Source organism: Pseudophryne corroboree, chromosome 9, assembly GCF_028390025.1.
Source record: "Pseudophryne corroboree isolate aPseCor3 chromosome 9, aPseCor3.hap2, whole genome shotgun sequence".
NCBI lineage: Eukaryota > Metazoa > Chordata > Amphibia > Anura > Myobatrachidae > Pseudophryne > Pseudophryne corroboree.
The window spans coordinates 166,249,328-166,270,331 of NC_086452.1; the positions used below are offsets into that span (position 1 = coordinate 166,249,328).

Below are 21,004 nucleotides of genomic sequence, written 5' to 3' on the forward strand. Positions count from 1 at the left end.
AAAACACACCCAAATCCGACCAAAAAATTTCAGGGAGGTTTTGCCAAAACGCGTCCGAATCCAAAACACGGCCGCGGAACCAAAACCAAAACACAAAACCCGAAAAATGTCCGGTGCACATCACTACTTCAGACCATTCAGTTCCTGATTTGACGTCACAAACTCACCCTGCGTTCGCCCAGCCACTCCTGCATTTTTTGTGCCACGCCTGCGTTTTTCCGAACACTCCCTGAAAACGGTCAGTTGACACCCAGAAACGCCCACTTCATGTCAATCACTCTGCGGCAGCCAGTGCGACTGAAAAGCATCGCTGGACCCTGTGTGAAACTACATTGTTCGTTGTAATAGTACGTCGCGCGTGCGCATTGCGCCGCATGCGCATGCGCAGAAATGCAATTTTTTTTGCCTCATCGCTGCACAGCGAACGAACTACAACACTGATTCTAACAGTTTCTCTTATATATGAGCAATGCAGTGATACAGATCAACGATGTGCAATTTGATACATTGGGGTCATTCCAAGTTGTTTGCTCGTTGCCGATTTTCGCAACGGAGCGATTAAGGCGAAAATGCGCATGGTACGCAGTGCACATGCGCTAAGTATTTTAGCTCAAAACTTAGTAGATTTACTCACGTCCGAACAAAGAATTTTCATAGTTGAAGTGATCGGAGTGTGATTGACTGGGTGTTTCTGGGCGGAAACTCGCCGTTTTCTGGGAGTGTGCAGAAAAACGCAGGCGTGCCAGGATAAAACGCGGGAGTGTCTGGAGAAACGGGGGAGTGGCTGGCCAAACGCAGGGCATGTTTGTGACGTCAAACCAGGAACGAAACGGACTGAACTGATCGCAGTGTAGCAGTAAGTCTCGAGCTACTCAGAAACTGCAGGGAATTTTCTATTCGCAATTCTGCTTATCTTTCGTTCGCAATTCTGCTAAGCTAAGATACACTCCCAGAGGGCGGCGGCCTAGCGTGTGCAACGCTGCTAAAATCTGCTAGCGAGCGAACAACTCGGAATGACCACCATTGTTCAGACGTGTTTACATAAGTTACAAATAAGCAAGCTGAAAGGAAACTGTTGCTAAATTTGCTGCACCTGTTGCCAGATTGATATTCTGCCACACTGAATGATTTTAATGATTGTTTATGCTGTGAAGGTGTAAACCTGCCGGTGGTTGTGATTCATTGATATTTTTAATATATATTGTCCATATATGTTTTAATAAATTGTTTGTACCCAATTCCTGTGCACTGTAATATTACTCTTTCTTTTTAGTTAATCTATTTGCCTCAACTGAGCATTATGGTGTATTAATGGTGGGTAAGTGTAGGTTCATTGAGGAAGGCTGAGCACTATTCATTAGAGATGAGCGGGTTCGGTTTCTTTGAATCCGAACCCGCACGAACTTCACTTTTTTTTTCACGGGTCCGAGCGACTCGGATCTTCCCGCCTTGCTCGGTTAACCCGAGCGCGCCCGAACGTCATCATGACGCTGTCGGATTCTCGCGAGACTCGGATTCTATATAAGGAGCCGCGCGTCGCCGCCATTTTCACACGTGCATTGAGATTGATAGGGAGAGGACGTGGCTGGCGTCCTCTCCATTAGAATAGATTAGAAGAGAGAGAGAGAGAGAGAGATTGTGCAGACAGAGTTTACCACAGTGACCAGTGCAGTTGTTGTTAAGTTAACTTTTATTTAATATATCCGTTCTCTGCTATATCCGTTCTCTGCCTGAAAAAAACGATACACAGCAGTCACACAGTGTGACTCAGTCTGTGTGCACTCAGCTCAGCCCAGTGTGCTGCACATCAATGTATAAAAGCTTATAATAATTGTGGGGGAGACTGGGGAGCACTGCAGGTTGTTATAGCAGGAGCCAGGAGTACATAATATTATATTAATTTAAAATTAAACAGTGCACACTTTTGCTGCAGGAGTGCCACTGCCAGTGTGACTAGTGGTGACCAGTGCCTGACCACCAGTATAGTAGTATATTGTTGTATACTATCTCTTTATCAACCAGTCTATATTAGCAGCAGACACAGTACAGTGCGGTAGTTCACGGCTGTGGCTACCTCTGTGTCGGCAGTCGGCACTCGGCAGGCAGTCCGTCCATCCATAATTGTATAATTATATACCACCTAACCGTGGTATTTTTTTTTCTTTCTTTATACCGTCGTCATAGTCATACTAGTTGTTACGAGTATACTACTATCTCTTTATCAACCAGTGTACAGTGCGGTAGTTCACGGCTGTGGCTACCTCTGTGTCGGCAGTCGGCAGGCAGTCCGTCCATCCATAATTGTATTATTATAATATATACCACCTAACCGTGGTTTTTTTTTCATTCTTTATACCGTCATAGTGTCATACTAGTTGTTACGAGTATACTACTATCTCTTTATCAACCAGTGTACAGTGCGGTAGTTCACGGCTGTGGCTACCTCTGTGTCGGCAGTCGGCAGGCAGTCCGTCCATCCATAATTGTATTATAATATATACCACCTAACCGTGGTTTTTTTTTCATTCTTTATACCGTCATAGTGTCATACTAGTTGTTACGAGTATACTACTATCTCTTTATCAACCAGTGTACAGTGCGGTAGTTCACGGCTGTGGCTACCTCTGTGTCGGCAGTCGGCAGGCAGTCCGTCCATCCATAATTGTATTATAATATATACCACCTAACCGTGGTTTTTTTTTCATTCTTTATACCGTCATAGTCAGTCATACTAGTTGTTACGAGTATACTACTATCTCTTTATCAACCAGTGTACAGTGCGGTAGTTCACGGCTGTGGCTACCTCTGTGTCGGCACTCGGCAGGCAGTCCGTCCATCCATAATTGTATTATAATATATACCACCTAACCGTGGTTTTTTTTTCATTCTTTATACCGTCATAGTCAGTCATACTAGTTGTTACGAGTATACTACTATCTCTTTATCAACCAGTGTACAGTGCGGTAGTTCACGGCTGTGGCTACCTCTGTGTCGGCACTCGGCAGCCCGTCCATAATTGTATATACCAGTGACCTAACCGTGGTTTTTTTTTCTTTCTTTATACATACATACTAGTTACGAGTATACTATCTCTTTATCAACCAGTCTATATATTAGCAGCAGACACAGTACAGTGCGGTAGTTCACGGCTGTGGCTACCTCTGTGTCGGCACTCGGCAGCCCGTCCATAATTGTATATACCACCTAACCGTGGTTTTTTTTTCTTTCTTTATACATACATACTAGTTACGAGTATACTATCTCTTTATCAACCAGTCTATATATTAGCAGCAGACACAGTACAGTGCGGTAGTTCACGGCTGTGGCTACCTCTGTGTCGGCACTCGGCAGCCCGTCCATAATTGTATATACCAGTGACCTAACCGTGGTTTTTTTTTCTTTCTTTATACATACATACTAGTTACGAGTATACTATCTCTTTATCAACCAGTCTATATATTAGCAGCAGACACAGTACAGTGCGGTAGTTCACGGCTGTGGCTACCTCTGTGTCGGCACTCGGCAGCCCGTCCATAATTGTATATACCAGTGACCTAACCGTGGTTTTTTTTTCTTTCTTTATACATACATACTAGTTACGAGTATACTATCTCTTTATCAACCAGTCTATATATTAGCAGCAGACACAGTACAGTGCGGTAGTTCACGGCTGTGGCTACCTCTGTGTCGGCACTCGGCAGCCCGTCCATAATTGTATATGCCACCTAACCGTGGTTTTTTTTTCTTTCTTTATACATACATACTAGTTACGAGTATACTATCTCTTTATCAACCAGTCTATATATTAGCAGCAGACACAGTACAGTGCGGTAGTTCACGGCTGTGGCTACCTCTGTGTCGGCACTCGGCAGCCCGTCCATAATTGTATACTAGTATCCAATCCATCCATCTCCATTGTTTACCTGAGGTGCCTTTTAGTTGTGCCTATTAAAATATGGAGAACAAAAATGCCACTCCTAGATGGGCCCGGTGTTTGTGTCGGCCACTAGGGTCGCTAATCTTACTCACACAGCTACCTCATTGCGCCTCTTTTTTTCTTTGCGTCATGTGCTGTTTGGGGAGGGTTTTTTGGAAGGGACATCCTGCGTGACACTGCAGTGCCACTCCTAGATGGGCCCGGTGTTTGTGTCGGCCACTAGGGTCGCTTATCTTACTCACACAGCGACCTCGGTGCAAATTTTAGGACTAAAAATAATATTGTGAGGTGTGAGGTATTCAGAATAGACTGAAAATGAGTGTAAATTATGGTTTTTGAGGTTAATAATACTTTGGGATCAAAATGACCCCCAAATTCTATGATTTAAGCTGTTTTTTAGTGTTTTTGGAAAAAAACACCCGAATCCAAAACACACCCGAATCCGACAAAAATAATTCGGTGAGGTTTTGCCAAAACGCGTTCGAACCCAAAACACGGCCGCGGAACCGAACCCAAAACCAAAACACAAAACCCGAAAAATTTCAGGCGCTCATCTCTACTATTCATCCATAATACATGAAAGTGGCTTGCAGGTGCTCACACAGTATTGGCCAGTTACAGTGATTAGCCACTTTATGCAGAGATTTTCTTATCATCAAAATGTTCTTCTCACTCACATTTATCTAACGTTTGGTGGTATTTTCTATCTTCAAAAACATCTCTCTTTCCTGCATGAACTTCATTTACTATTTCTTGAGCAGAGAAATCGTGGACATTTTGTTTTTCATCATAGATTAGTAAATGGACCCGGCATATGCTGTGTCACCTCAGAAGCCAGCACTCTGTCCCCATCACACCACTGCTGTACCCCTCCCCACTGTACTTAGCTCCTGTTGCTGGCATCCCTGTCACAACTCTCAGATTGATAGTTTGGATGCTGACCGTACACTTGGAGTTGGCGTAGACCCAGAACAGAAGCACAGAGTCTAATGTATTGGTGGCCTTCACCAGGGATCCCCGGAAGGAGGTATGGGCTTCACTGCACCTGATACGCAGGTCAAGGCCCTCTGACAATGTTCCAGTATATGGGCTGCTGGGTGTGAAGGAACTGAGGATAGGCCATGAGACTGGACGCTGTGATGCATTTTGGAGAGTAGTGAAAGAAACGGGTCAGAACCAGGTGAGAAGAATAGGCAAGGTCAGAACTGAGAAGTGTTCATACGTTGACAGTGTCCTTTAGTTGGTATTTTCAACATGGAACAGTCCCATTAATTGTGCTCGTAGAAATGAGTTTAGGTGTGTACCAAGTAGGTAAATCGAACCACTATATCAGTTGTAAATGGTCCTTTTGTACATGGAGAAAATCTCCAAACAGCACGGAGAGGATAAATGTCACCTGGGGTTTGGTGCACAGCAAGCACCTATATGAAACTCCCGGTTACCACTGTCCGTGTATGGTGTACTCCGTCTTCTGCTGTGTCAGGTTATCACACACACACACCTTACTTCGCATTAGGGGATGGAGGTCGTATCCGGCTCCCGGAGCTTTGCGCACTGCAGGCGCTGATTAGATGATTCCGCTCCCGTCTTCAAGCCGCCGCATATAGCGTCCTCCCGTCTCCCGCTTATCGGTCTCAGGCAGTATTGTACATCAATAGGACCTACTGTCAATTGTCCGTTAGGTCACACAGGGCTCCTTCTCTGACGCGTTTCGCTTCTAATTGAAGCTTCCTCTATGAGGAAGCTTCAATTAGAAGCGAAACGCGTCAGAGAAGGAGCCCTGTGTGACCTAACGGACAATTGACAGTAGGTCCTATTGATGTACAATACTGCCTGAGACCGATAAGCGGGAGACGGGAGGACGCTATATGCGGCGGCTTGAAGACGGGAGCGGAATCATCTAATCAGCGCCTGCAGTGCGCAAAGCTCCGGGAGCCGGATACGACCTCCATCCCCTAATGCGAAGTAAGGTGTGTGTGTGTGATAACCTGACACAGCAGAAGACGGAGTACACCATACACGGACAGTGGTAACCGGGAGTTTCATATAGGTGCTTGCTGTGCACCAAACCCCAGGTGACATTTATCCTCTCCGTGCTGTTTGGAGATTTTCTCCATGTACAAAAGGACCATTTACAACTGATATAGTGGTTCGATTTACCTACTTGGTACACACCTAAACTCATTTCTACGAGCACAATTAATGGGACTGTTCCATGTTGAAAATACCAACTAAAGGACACTGTCAACGTATGAATACTGATTAGTCATATATGGTCACAATTAATTATATGATCCACCTCTTATGCTCAGTAGTAAAGTTTAGTATTTATCTTTTTATGTGTATGCGCATACTTAACTATTCATTTTTATGTTTATAATTTATTTTATGGATATTAAATCTATTTCAATCATTAATTAAGTGTCTTCAAGTCATGTTACCTTTAATTCAATAGCGCAAGAGGTTAACTAGAATTATTTTTGCTACACCTGGTTTCAATCAGGTGTGATTGTGTTGGCCATTTCCACAGGCCATTTCACCTTGTTTGCGGCTATTTAAATTGTATGAGCTGTAAGAGAATTATCTATTTATTTATACACTATTTATAACTGTTGATAGCGCCTGACATCAGTACTAGTATTCAGAACTGAGAAGTCACTAGGAACAGTACCAAAGAAGCAGCCGAAGAGAACCGACAGACTGAATCAGATCAGAACACAGGTAATCGCACTACGAGCTCAAACAGCCAGACACTGGAGTGCAGATATGGAGCTTAATATTCTGGCACTGGATAGTGCCATAGACCTCCTTAAATAGGGAGTAGCTCAAATACAGTGCTAATGTGACATCATGTTTTTGGCGCACCTACCCCTCTGAATCTAACACTAAGCAGCGCTTGTGACCCTAAAGGAATATACATAGAGGTGACCTGCACATGGTGGGCGGGCACATATCTTTGGCCAAATATATGCAAATAAACTTCTTATGATATTTAATAATAGTAGATATTTCAATTTATAGTAATGATTGAATAGTGCATCTGCACTCATTTCCTCTATGTGTAGTACTATTAATCTCAGCAGATAGCACATCTCATTACATGCAACTAGGGTGTGCAGTCTAGAGCCACTCCTCTTGAAGACCCTATAGGAACGCCTGCTGCTGCCGGGAAGGAGTCAGAGTCACCTGTACAGCAGCCTGGGAGAGAGGAGACACCAGCAGTGGGGGGAAAGGGAAGAGAAACTGCAGCAGATGGGGAGAGGGACAGCTAGCTGGCAAGGAGAACAAGTGCCACCACAACCAGCAGTAGGGACTGGGCTCAGGCATGCTGTGACAGTCGCCCCTGCCTCATGGTCTATCCCTGCTCTATCCCAGCTCCTGTCCCTAAACCTAACCCGCCACGGCTGGTCCTATGGTCAGGAAGCCGACTGTCGGGATTCCGGCGTCTGTCTCCTGCCCCTTTCGGAGTTCTGACATCGGGATTGTAACGGGTGTCAGGATTCCGGCACAGGTAATTCGACTTCCGGGATCCCGACAGTCGGCATATTGACCGCTTCCCCTAGCTCCCAATGTGCTTGATGGAGATTGGACAGACCACCACTGATTTATATATATATATATATATATATATATATATTCGTAGAAACCTTACTTTCATTTGATCTGGATCTACCAAAGATTTATTATAGGTTTACAATTATGTTTATGACTATAGCTGTAGTTTTCGTGATACTACTTTATAAGGAAGATGGATGTTTAATACAAATGTTCATCTATAAAGAAAAATAATTATTGGAAAATCTGTATTCAGGGCAGTTAGTTGTCAGCTCAGGAGTAGATTTCATGGAATCCCAGTGGGATAGCCTTTGAGATTGCAACCTACAGATAGAGCCATCTTTATCTTGGCCTTTAATAGGATTAACTGAGCCAGGGCAGTCAGACTTAAGGGGGGTACTCACGGGAGAGATGTGTGCTGAGCGATCTTAACACAGACCGCTCAGCACACATCTCTCACCCCGCTCAGCACAGCGCGATGTGCTGAGCGAGGGGGAAAGCCGACGGGGGGCCGCTCACTTCACACAACGGTGAAGTGAGCGACCCGCTAGATTGAGCCTGCATGCAGCTCAATCTAGCATCGGCGATAGCGATGCGCGGGGCCGCGCATCGCTATCGCTGGAGGGTATACACACGGCAGATCCGTGCTTAAAATCTAAGCAATCTAGCAAGATTGCTTAGATTTTAAGCACGGATCTCTCCGTGTGTACCCCCCTTTAGTCCCCTGCTGTAATGACTTAGGGGGTCATTCCGAGTTGATCGCTCGCTAGCAGTTTTTAGCAGCCATGCAAACGCTATGCCTCCGCCCACTGGGAGTGTATTTTAGCTTAGTAGAAGGGCGAACGGATGTATCGCAGAGTGGGGGTCATTCCGAGTTGTTCGCTCGTTGCCGATTTTCGCAATGGAGCGATTAAGGCAAAAATGCGCATGCGTAGTATTTTAGCACAAAACTTAGTAGATTTACTCACGTCCAAACGAAGAATTTTCATCGTTGAAGTGATCAGAGTGTGATTGACAGGAAGTGGGTGTTTCTGGGCGGAAACTGACCGTTTTCTGGGAGTGTGCGGAAAAACGCAAGCGTGCCAGGATAAAACGCGGGAGTGTCTGGAGAAACGGGGGAGTGGCTGACCGAACGCAGGGCGTGTTTGTGACGTCAAACCAGGAACGAAACGGGCTGAGCTGATCGCAATGTAGGAGTAAGTCTCGAGCTACTCAGAAACTGCTAAGAAATTTCTATTTGCAATTCTGCTAATCTTTCGTTCGCAATTCTGCTAAGCTAAGATACAGTACACTAGCAGAGGGCGGCGGCTTAGCGTGTGCAATGCTGCTAAAATCTGCTAGCGAGCGAACAACTCGGAATGACCCCCAGTGCCTGCAAATTTTTGTGTAGTTTGAGAGTAACTCAAAACCTACTCAGCGCTTGCGATCACTTCAGACTATTCAGTTCCGGATTTGACATCACAGACCCGCCCAGCGTTTGCCCAGCCACGCCTACGTTTTCCCTGGCACGCCTGCGTTTTTCCGAACACTCCCTGAAAACGGTCAGTTGCCACCCAGAAACGCCCACTTCATGTCAATCACTCTGCGGTAACCAGTGCGACTGAAATGCATCGCTAGACCCTGTGCAAAACTGCATCATTCGTTGTGTCCATTGTGCCGCATACGCAGAACTGCCATTTTTTTAGCCTGATCGCTGCGCTGCGAACAAATGCAGCTAGCGATCAATTTAGAATGACCACCTTATTCCCCTGCTGTATTGTTCTCTCATTGTATTGCAGCTTAGAACAATAGATGAAAGGCTTATGCTAATAAAGCGTGGTGTGCCTAGGTGCAGCATAGAAGCCAAGATAATCGTGGCTCCATCTGTATAAGACTTCTCTGAATTCTACACAAATATGATCTTAAAAGTGTTCACCTTGAGGGTGGTTCAATAAGTAAGGTAACAAGACATCTCACATGTGTAGTATTCTCTATTTCATTCTATTTTCCTGCCAATTAAGAGCCGGTAGACCATTGCCTACCATCACTGGCATTAGACTCATATCAGCCATAGGTGGAAATTTACTAAGGTCTCGATTCCATTCGAGTTTTTATTTTTTTTTAACTGTCATCTCGGGAATTTACTAAACTCAAATCTCAGCAGTGTTGGGGCTATTTGTATTGAGATCAGTGCCGTAACTAGACATTTTAGCGCTGTGTGCAAGAAATGGCATTGGCGCCCCCCCCCTTATTCAAAATAGGGACAGTGCGTAGCGTAAGCGCACGCCAAAAATATAGGGGCGTGGCACAGTAGTCTCCATTATTCCAATTACGCTGCCCAGTAGCGCCACTACACCAGGTAGAGCCTCTTTTTACACATTACAGCAGGCAGAGCCCTCTTTTTACACATTACAGCAGGCAGAGCCCTCTTTTTACACATTACAGCAGGCAAAGCCCTCTTTTTACACATTAGAGCAGGCAGAACCCTCTTTACACATTACAGCAGGCAGAGCCCTCTTTTTACACATTACAGCAGGCAGAGTCCCCCTTTTTACACATTACGGCAGGCAGAATCCTCCTTTTACACATTACGACAGGCATATGCGTAACTAGACATTTTGGTGCCCTGTGCCAGATTGAGAATTGGTGCTCCCTCTTCCCCCATATTTAAAATAGGAATGGCATGTGCCCAAAATATAGGGGTGTGGCTTTATGGGGAAGTTATGGGGCCACAGAATGGTACCAATTCACATTACACCGCACAGTAGTATCCATTAGTCACATTATACCACACAGTAGCGTCCATTAGTTACAGAACAGTAGCATCCGTAAATCCCATTATATCACACAGTAGCATCTGTTAGTCCCATTACAACACACAGTAGCATCTGCTAGTCCCATTACACCGCACAGTAGCATTCATTAGTCCCATTATACCGCATAGTAGCATCCGTTAGTCACGTTACACCACACAGTAGTATCCGTCAGACCCATTACACTGCACAGTAGCGTCCAATACTCACAATACACCACACAGTAGTACCCCTTATACACGTTACACCACAGTAGAGCCCCTTATAAATTTTACGCCACAGTAGAGCAGAGTCCTGGTGAGATGCCATCTGCACTAATGGCCAGGTGGAAGCAGGTGTCAGAGGCAAAAGAGACATAGGGAAAGACACACATGGGAAAAGAAAGAGAGACAGACATATGAGGAAAGAGAGAGAGAGACACACACACAGAGACACAGAGACAGGAGAGAGAGGCAGAAATAACACACACAGGAGAGAGATAGGAGAGACAGAGGCACGCACAGGAGACAAAAGAGACATGGGGAAAGAGTGAGTGAGACATGGGGAAAGAGTAAGAGAGACATGAGGAAAGAGAGACACGGGGAAGAGAGAGAGAGAGAGAGAGAGAGGGACATGGGTAGAGAGAGACATGGTGGAGAGAGAGAGACATGGGGAAAGAGGGCTGGATACACTCGGAAGGCGAAATACATTCCACCACACACCGCATCTGCACCACTGTGGTACTAATCACATATGTACTAACGTATACGATTAGTTCCGCAAAGGACATCTCTTCCTATAAGCGCTGCCCTTTTCGATGAGCGCCGGTTACTGGACTTTCGGGTATCGGCCCCGGGAGTCTGTTTGCATATGCGCAGAGGGACACAGCAGACGCGAGGGATTCTAGGAGGGATACGAATGGATCCCTCTCACAGCACAATGCAGAAAGAAGCCCATAGGCTTCTATAAGGTTTTGCCAGCTTTCGCTGATGCTACCCTCTGGACCAAAGCCTGGGGATAGAGGGCCTTAGTGTGGCATACTGGAATGTTAGGAGACAAGAGATATTGGAAAGTTCCAAAAGCCATTTAATTCTTATCAGTGAGTGGGGGAGTTTTATGGCCCCAAACCAGTTCTGGCAGACCCTGCCACATCTAGGGGGTTAGGACAGGAAGTGCAGGGGGATTTTAGCAAAAAGGAACAAAGCACAGGACAGTTCAGTGTGAGCTGAGGACTGAGATGGAGGGCACAGGCTAGTGTCCAGGAGAAACGCAGTCTTGGGACTGTGGAACAAGCATCTATAACTCCACAGTCCCTGGCATTATGGAACAGCATGTAGGTGCTGCTAGGAAGAGCAAGAGATATCCAGATTTGCAGTGTGAGAGAAGTTACAGCATGAACAATCAGTGGAAGAAATAAATGGTATCTTCACCTTCAGGGGTACCCCAGAAGCAGGATGGGAGGTGTGAGTCTGCGGGACAGGACGAGCTGGGTGAGTGATAGGAAATCACGTGTGGCGGAAGGCCCCCAGTAACGTGTCCATGAGAGATCCCGTTTAGATAGAGCCCCTAGCGAATGGGGGAGAGCACACTGAAATGAATCTCAGTTTGCGGAAGCCGCACTACTGATTCTCAGAGACTGCGCTGGTATGTACTGTACTGTAATGCTGCCACATCACTGTAAATGCTGTTATTGCCAGGGAAGCAAATGAAAGGAGATGTAACCTGATGTAACCCATATGAATATTGTGCTGGAGTGAAGAAAAAGAAGTTAAATGTTACTGTCGTGATAACCCTGTCTGAACTGTGAATAAACTGCTTGCTTATGTGATGAAACGGCCTGGTGGTCAATGCTTTTTAATATGACTGATGGACCGGCCGCTGAAGGCGAAATACATTCCACCACACACCGCATCTGCACCACTGTGGTACTAATCACATATGTACTAACGTATACGATTAGTTCCGCAAAGGACATCTTTTCCTATAAGCGCTGCCCTTTTCGATGAGCGCCGGTTACTGGACTTTCGGGTATCAGCCCCGGGAGTCTGTTTGCATATGCGCAGAGGGACACAGCAGCAGCTTTTACTGCATGTTTCCCCTTAGTGTATCATGTCCAGAGAGAGAAAGAGAGAGACTTGGGGAAAGAGACCCACACAGACACGCATGAGACACAGGAGAGAGACAGGAGACATACACACAGGACAGAGAGGCAGAGGCGGGAGAGAGACAGAAGCACACACAAAAGACGAGAGAGGGACAGAGGCAGGATAAACACACACACATAGGAGACAAGAGAGAGAGACAGATGAGAATATATATATATATATATATATATATATATATATATATATATAGACCCGGCACTCACCCTTTATATAATTGTGTATATGCTCTGGTGCCCTCCCGCGGTATGGCGGCAGCTCACATAGAAGAAAATTGAGGCGCCACTCATGAGACTTTCTGCAAACTTTAATATTTAATACATCCTACAAATATTTCGGGCACATGCCCGTCGTCAGGGGATCCCTGACAATGGGCATGTGCTCGAAACAACATATGTAGGACGTATTAAATCCTAAATTTTGCAGCAAGTCTCATGAGTGGCGCCACAATTTTAATATAAATAGACATATATGTATATATATATATATATATACATACACACATACAATATATATATATATATATATATATACATTTTTAAGAGGATAGGTGGATGGGATAAAATAGAGATGCAAACAGCCCCCTCCTCAATGACATCAGCAGCAGCCAAAAACACATACCAATGGTCATAAATACCCTCTTCCTCCTCCCCAATACTCATAAGTAGCGGCAGGCACCCTCCCAATACTCGTCAGAGTCAAGAGCTCTCTCCCCCCCAGTACACAGCTTCCTCATCCCACCTCTGCCCAGTGCATAGCAAACACCTGGCCCCTGAGCCCCCCCCCCCCCCCCCCCCCTTGTGCCCCCTCAGCAGCACATACATACAGTAGCAGCTGCGTCTCCTACTCCGTGGCAGATCAGAACCGCGGCTATGTCCCCTTACCCGATCCCACAACTCAATGCACCTCCCGCTTCAGCCGCAGCCAGTAAGCCAGTTCTGGGATCCTTACCTGAGCCTCCGGCTGTTCCGCCAGTCATACTGAGCTGGAGAAACGTGTGCCGAAAACACTGCTGTGTGGGGGTCCTGCGCGGGGAGAGATGTATCCGCCGGGCCGGCTCCTGTACCCGGAAGTCTCCTTCTCACATAACAGAAGAGGACAGGGAAGAGGGGCGGAGCACACTGGGGGGGGGACGCTCTTGTCACTATCTGCCAAGCGCTGCGGCTGTTATAGTAATATGTACTGGACAAATAACACGGGTGGCCAAATGGTGTCATTGCGGACAGTGCGCCCCCACAGCAAATGCGCTGTGTGCGAGGCCCCGTCCGCACAGCCCTAGTTACGGCGCTGATTGAGATACACTGCTGCTCACACAAATACGAATTAATAGACCATCGGTAAAATGCGGCTATTATTTTATACAACACAGGAATTTACTAAGAATTTGTATTCTCAATCACTGGCAACAATAGTCAAACTCTGCCAGGAAAGCATGGAATTCGTACAGAAATGGAGCTTTCAAATAGACCTGCTGTTTGTTGTCATGTTTTCATAGTCATGCACGGATCAGTGAGATCCGTGCATGCTTCTCTATGCAAATGTTTGTGAAAGAGTTAAAAATAAAAACAAAAATTGTGTGGGGTCCCCCCTCCTAAGCATAACCAGCCTCGGGCTCTTTGAGCCGGTCCTGGTTGTTAAAATACCGGGGGGAAATTGCACAGGGGTTCCCCAGTATTTATACAACCAGCACCGGGCTCTTGTTCCAGTCCTGGTTCCAAAAATACGGGGGATAAAAAACGTAGGGGTTCCCCATATTTTTAAAACCAGCACCGGGCTCCACTAGCCAGGGAGATAATGCCACAGCCGGGGGACACATTTATGTAGGTCCCTGCGACCGTGGTATTACTCCCCAACTAGTCACCCCTGGCCGGGGGTTCCCTGGGGGAGTGGGAACCCCTTAAATCAAGCCCCCTACAGGCACCCAAGGGCCAGAGGTGAATCCCGGGGGCGGTGGATGGAGGGCTGATAGCCTTTAAAAGTGTAACAAATAGAATATTGTCTTTTGCTGTGGAACTACAAGTCCCAGCAAGCCTCCCCGCATACTGGTTCTTGGAGAACCACAAGTACCAGCATGCAGGGAATTAACAGGCCCGCTGGGTACCTGTAGTTCCACAAAAAAGAAATACCCCAAAAAAAAACACAACAAACACACCGTGAAAGTACAAGTTTATTTACACATACATGCACACTTACACACAGATACTTACCTAGTGTCCCACGGAGCCCATCGGTCCCCTTGTCTGGTAGAGTCCATTGGGGTACCTTTAATAATAAACCCAAAATACTCACCTAGTATCCTGTTTTGATCACTCCTCTTCTGTCCCTGTAGGCATCCATGGGTTTAAAAAAACTAAACGAAAATACCGAACCAACGAACTAAAGGGGATCCATGTTGGATCCCCTTTCCCCCGAATGTCAGGCTTCATTGTGTTAAGTTCGGCAATGTTTTACTATTCTCTCCCATAAAACACTGCCGGCAATACGAATTACACTGACATCGATGAACTCGAATTGAAAAATATGGTAGTTTAGTAAATTACCGTGTTTTTTCTCAAAAAGTTGCAATCTCACACTGCTGATGTCAGCAGAGATTGATCTTGGCTGAAATCAGCAGAAATACGATTGTTAGTAAATATACCCCATACTGTCCCAACATCACTTGTAAGATGGCGGGGATGGCGGAAACATGGTCAAACAGTGGGGTGCGTAGTGTGATTAGATTTCTGTGTCTACAATACACATCAGTAGGTGAGATTCATTGCCAACCTGTCGGGTGCACGGTGGTAATGTCACGTCACAGAAACAGAATTGGGTTTGGTGCAGTAAGTGCATGAGTTGTTATGGCGCTACCATTGGGAGGCAATAATCCCTGCAGCCCTGATCTGGCACTGAATGATTTCTATCTCTGGACCATTGGAGAAGCACCTAGGTGGCCGGTGATTCTCAACTGATGGTGAAGTTTACCAAGCCGTCATGTTCTGGCTTCAAGCGCTTGACACTGATATATACTATGCCGGGATAGATGTCTTGTTGTACCATTGAAACAAATACTTTGATAAGTATGGGGACTTTGTGGAAAAATTATCTGTACCAAGGCCATACTATGATTATACATATATAAATAAATTTACACAATAAAAGGTCTTGTTATCATCTTTTTATAATACCAGTACCACCCTCGTAGAGCGAGAACACAATAAATCAAATAACATACAAAACACACGCAATAACATACACAACTCACGCAGTAACATATACAACACAGGAGGTTCATAGTCGGACGCAAAGGGGCTACATTGTGTGCTGTATTATAGATGCTGATATCTCCCCGTATTCAGAGTCGGCGGCATCAATGTGGCCGTACCACCCCCATACATGCGCGTGTCATCACTATTAGCTGTCATCATTATTAGCATGCATTTAGACAGGCCCCATACTTGGTACAATGGTTCCATCTGAAATTAGTTGCATCTCTGCAAATGGTCACCTCTGGATAGCCCACAATTCCATCCACAGAACACTTACCCTATGCGCAAATTCCCCATTGCCATCCAGTGAGCCCTATGTAGCTGAAAGAGGAGATGTAGCTCAGTTGTGTGCAACTCTGATCTGCCCACAGTTCCATAGAGATGCATATGTCCGACTCAGAAACATGTGCAGGATGACACATTTGTACTACATCTGCTTCAGGCCATTTGCGGTTATTAAAAAAAATTCTGTTAAGCTGACTTGGTAAAACTATATGTTTTTAAACACACATATAATCAGGGGTTAAAGTGGGCCCGAACAGGGAGGAACTGCGTTCCGGCACTTCAAGTTGGAGGTGGAACCAGTTCCGCCTCCTCCCGCCCACCTTAACGAATGAGTATAAACACAATCACACGCAGCGCCACTAAACTAAAGGAGGATTTAACATTCTTCTCGGAGTCTCAGGGGCTGTCAGGCTGAGGCAGCAGGCTTCAAGCGCAGGGCTCGGGGCTGCTGGAAAGTATTTGACAATACAGAGCTGAGGCTGGCTGCAAGTTACGGGCTTCCCATGCACCGCCCACCAGAGCTGTGGCCGATGTGGTGGTGGGTGGGCGGCGCTATAGAGGGAATGATTGATAGCCCAGCCCGCTCCGTCTTCTCTAGACCCTCTGCCAGCGGAGGGAAAATTGCATCATTGCAGCTACAGCAGGGAGCAGAGGAGCCGCCCTGACTGTGAGTACCCAGCCAGGCGGACAGAGATGCAGAGATGCTCACAGTGTAAGAATATTTATTATTTATGTCACATGAAAGTAAAATGATATAGTACATACCAGTGGTCGAAGTGGGCCGGTATGCAACAGTATGGCATACCGTCACTTCACCACTGACCTAGAAGTTTTTTATTTTTTTTACATCTAATAGCAGTGTGCAGACCATAGGCGTGCGCAACCCCCCACTCACGCTTGCCGCTGATTAATGCCCCCACCCCCAGGCGCCCGGTCAGGATGACAGGTGCTGTGTTGATGGGACTGAGGAGCGGGACACGGCGGAAGCTCTAGTCACACTTGCTCCGGCTATCTGTCTTAGCGCCGCGGCTCCTGTGTGACAGCCTCACACAGGAGCCGCTCCTCAGTCCCATCAACACAGCAGCTCTCCTCCTGCCACCGTCCATGGAGGGAGCAACGGCGGCTGGGAGCTATGGGGAGCAGTGTCCATGGAGAGATTGACGGCGGCCGGGACCTGGGAGATACGGGGAGCAGGTGAGATTCTTGTTTAACTTAGCGAGGGAGTACCTTTCACTACCTTCCTGCTCCCCCTACTCCGCACTACTGCTCACATTCTCCTCCCCAAGCCCCGCACTACTGCTCCCATCATGCCCCCCCCTGCTTCGCACCACTGCTCCCATCCTGCCCCTTCCTGATTGGCTGCCGGTCAGTGGCAGATTTGAAATAGCGCCACGGTCATAGGAGCCGCAGTGCCACTGACCACAGCCTCCTCCTCCTTGTACCGCCGCCGCCCTCTGCCTCCTCCTCTGATACACTGCCACCACTGTATTGGGTGGGGGGTTTTAGGAATCTGCACTGGTCCAGATTGTAATAGTTAGTGTTCAATTGGTATATATCATATGTAACCAAATGTGTTTAAACCAACATAAAGCTACCAACTGCGCCTAATGAGGCTTTTGAGGTAGAACAAGGTTGGTGGTGCTCCCAGACATCAGTTCAAAAACAAACTGTAGAAGGGTTGTTTAGCAAAGAGGCAAAAAAAGGGGGACTCTAGATAATGTCTCTCAGGGGCACACTTATTTCTATATATTAAAGAGATGGAGGGTTAGATCGGATATCATAATTGGTAGGTGAGGTAAGATAAAACTTAACTTTTAATCACAGACGAAAAGATGATAAAATTACTGCTGTGCATCAGCAATAAATATTAAAACAAGTATTAAACAACAAAATGATGTTGACGATATAGTAATATGTAACTCACTTATATTAAGAGGGTGACAGAAAGTTTATCTGAAAACCCACTGATTTGTAAGCGAGTATTGATGTTTGACGTTTGTCAGAAGCGAAAATATATAAATGTTCCTATTATCTCTATGAAATTATGATGTTAAGTAGATTGATGTGTTCATAGAAGAGATAATGGAAAACTGGCTTGTGTAAGTATGGACTCCTAAAGAGTGGGTCAGCTGCAATAATGGATTGCAAGATTGAACTGAAATTAAATTTGCTGATCAGCGGAAGGTATATTTCTTGGTGCTACAGTACCCGGTATTCCCAGAGGGTCACCCTTTCTGGTACTGACCTGGCCCAATGCTGCTTGGCTTCCAAGATCAGGCGAGATCGGGCATGTCCAGCATGGTATGACTGTAGAAAGTCGAAAGAATACCTGTCAGCATAGGCAATGGCCACTGATGAGGCAAATTCAAAGAAAGTAATATAATGACTAATGTTGGTCTATAACATGCTGATTGCCCCCAAAATGACGTAAATGGATGGGGGGATCTGAAAAGAACTGGAGAGATGAATTTATCTCCCCTCACAAGCTTTATTTATACACACTCAAAATGATGTGTTTAGTGGATGGATGGATCTGTAACACACGGGGAGGTTAATTGCTCTCCCCTAAGGGATGTCTCAAAAATGAGATAATAGTGAGAGCACGTGTGAATTGTATCACAAATAGTCCATAATGAGTTCTTTCCAAAAAATGAAATAAGGACTATAGTGAGAACACCTGCTCCAAAGCATCACAATTAATCCATAAATATGCAACCTGAAATGTTGGTGTGAAAATTACAGAGAGATATGGTGACAATAATACGCCTGTGCTGTATAATGCAGAGCGTATGGACTCACAAGTTTACAGCCCACAGGTTGCCTGGATGGTTAATGATAAATAAACGGTTAACCAAGAAATACTGACAGGCAAAAAAGATCCCAAACTTGACCTAGCATCCAGTACGAAAATTAATGAAAGTTCATAGAGGCTGCAGCACAAAAGTTGCAAGAGCAGCTATCCGTCTGTTCTGCAACTTCACACATAATACAATACAATAGTTGATAAGAATCACAGGTTGCCTGGATGGTTAAAGATAAAGATAAATAAACGGTTAACCAAGAAATACTGACAGGCAATACATACACTAATTTGCAAGAACAGCTGTACATTTATACCAAGAAGACATAATGATATTGCACCAATAGTCTTATGACTAATTATTTGAAAAAACTTATAAAAAATCTGTGCTGACCCATGTGATGGTATTGACAATGTTTAAATAAGTAAATATAGAATCCAGCAAAAAATGATTAAATTATTATATATGGCAGCTGTGACTATCTCATGTAAGAGAGAGAACAAAACTGTCTGTGCAGGTAACAATAACAGTGGTGTTACTTTGCAAAGCTCCCCTGCAGTCAAGATACAAATAATAACATAATTACCACAGTAATTGTAGAGATAATATGCGGCTAGTGAGTACTTCCCTACATAGGTAAATATCATAAATAGATTTGGTATGTATATATTAGAGATGAGCGGGTTCGGTTTCTCTGAATCCGAACCCGCACGAACTTCATGTTTTTTTTCACGGGTCCGAGCGACTCGGATCTTCCCGCCTTGCTCGGTTAACCCGAGCGCGCCCCGAACGTCATCATGACGCTGTCGGATTCTCGCGAGACTCGGATTCTATATAAGGAGCCGCGCGTCGCCGCCATTTTCACACGTGCATTGAGATTGATAGGGAGAGGACGTGGCTGGCGTCCTCTCCATTTAGATTAGGAGAGAGAGAGAGAGATTGACCTGAGGCTGATACTGTAGAAGAGAGTGCAGAGTTTAGTGACTGACCACAGTGACCACCAGCAGTGCAGTTGTTTTATTTAATATATCCGTTCTCTGCCTGAAAAAAATGGTACACACAGTGACTCAGTCACATACCATATCTGTGTGCACTGCTCAGCCCAGTGTGCTGCATGCCTGCATCATCTATGTATATATTATATATCTGACTGTGCTCAGCTCACACAGCTTATAATTGTGGGGGAGACTGGGGAGCACTGCAGTGCCAGTTATAGGTTATAGCAGGAGCCAGGAGTACAAGACAGTCACATACCATATCTGTGTGCACTGCTCAGCCCAGTGTGCTGCATCATCTATGTATATATTATATATCTGACTGTGCTCAGCTCACACAGCTTATAATTGTGGGGGAGACTGGGGAGCACTGCAGTGCCAGTTATAGGTTATAGCAGGAGCCAGGAGTACATATTATATTAAAATTAAACAGTGCACACTTTTGCTGCAGGAGTGCCACTGCCAGTGTGACTGACCAGTGACCTGACCACACTGACCACCAGTATAGTTAGTAGTATACTATATTGTGATTGCCTGAAAAAGTTAAACACTCGTCGTGTGACTTCACTTGTGTGGTGTTTTTTTTTTTATTCTATAAAAAACTCATTCTGCTGACAGACAGTGTCCAGCAGGTCCGTCATTATATAATATATATACCTGTCCGGCTGCAGTAGTGATATATATATATTTTTTATATCATTATTTATCATCCAGTCGCAGCAGACACAGTACGGTAGTTCACGGCTGTAGCTACCTCTGTGTCGGCACTCGGCAGTCCATCCATAATTGTATACCACCTACCCGTGGTTTTTTTTTCTTTCTTCTTTATACATACATACTACTACATCTCTTTATCAACCAGTCTATATTAGCAGCAGACACAGTACAGTACGGTAGCTCACGGCTGTGGCTACCTCTGTGTCGGCACTCGGCAGTCCGTCCATAATTGTATACCACCTAACCGTGGTTTTTTTTTCTTTCTTCTTTATACATACATACTACGACATCTCTTTATCAACCAGTCTATATTAGCAGCAGACACAGTACAGTACGGTAGTTCACGGCTGTGGCTACCTCTGTGTCGGCACTCGGCAGTCCGTCCATAATTGTATACCACCTAACCGTGGTTTTTTTTTCTTTCTTCTTCATACATACATACTACGACATCTCTTTATCAACCAGTCTATATTAGCAGCAGACACAGTACAGTACGGTAGTTCACGGCTGTGGCTACCTCTGTGTCGGCACTC

The 21,004-nt window shown here is 45.5% G+C and overlaps 1 long non-coding RNA gene and 1 pseudogene across 2 annotated transcripts in view; both read right to left on the minus strand.

Annotated features, from left to right (window-relative positions):
• The window catches only part of LOC134956846 (uncharacterized), a 215,620-nt gene that overhangs the window by 172,599 nt on the left and 22,017 nt on the right, over positions 1-21,004 (minus strand). The window lies entirely within an intron of this gene.
• LOC134960479 (5S ribosomal RNA) lies at positions 18,155-18,273 on the minus strand (annotated as a pseudogene).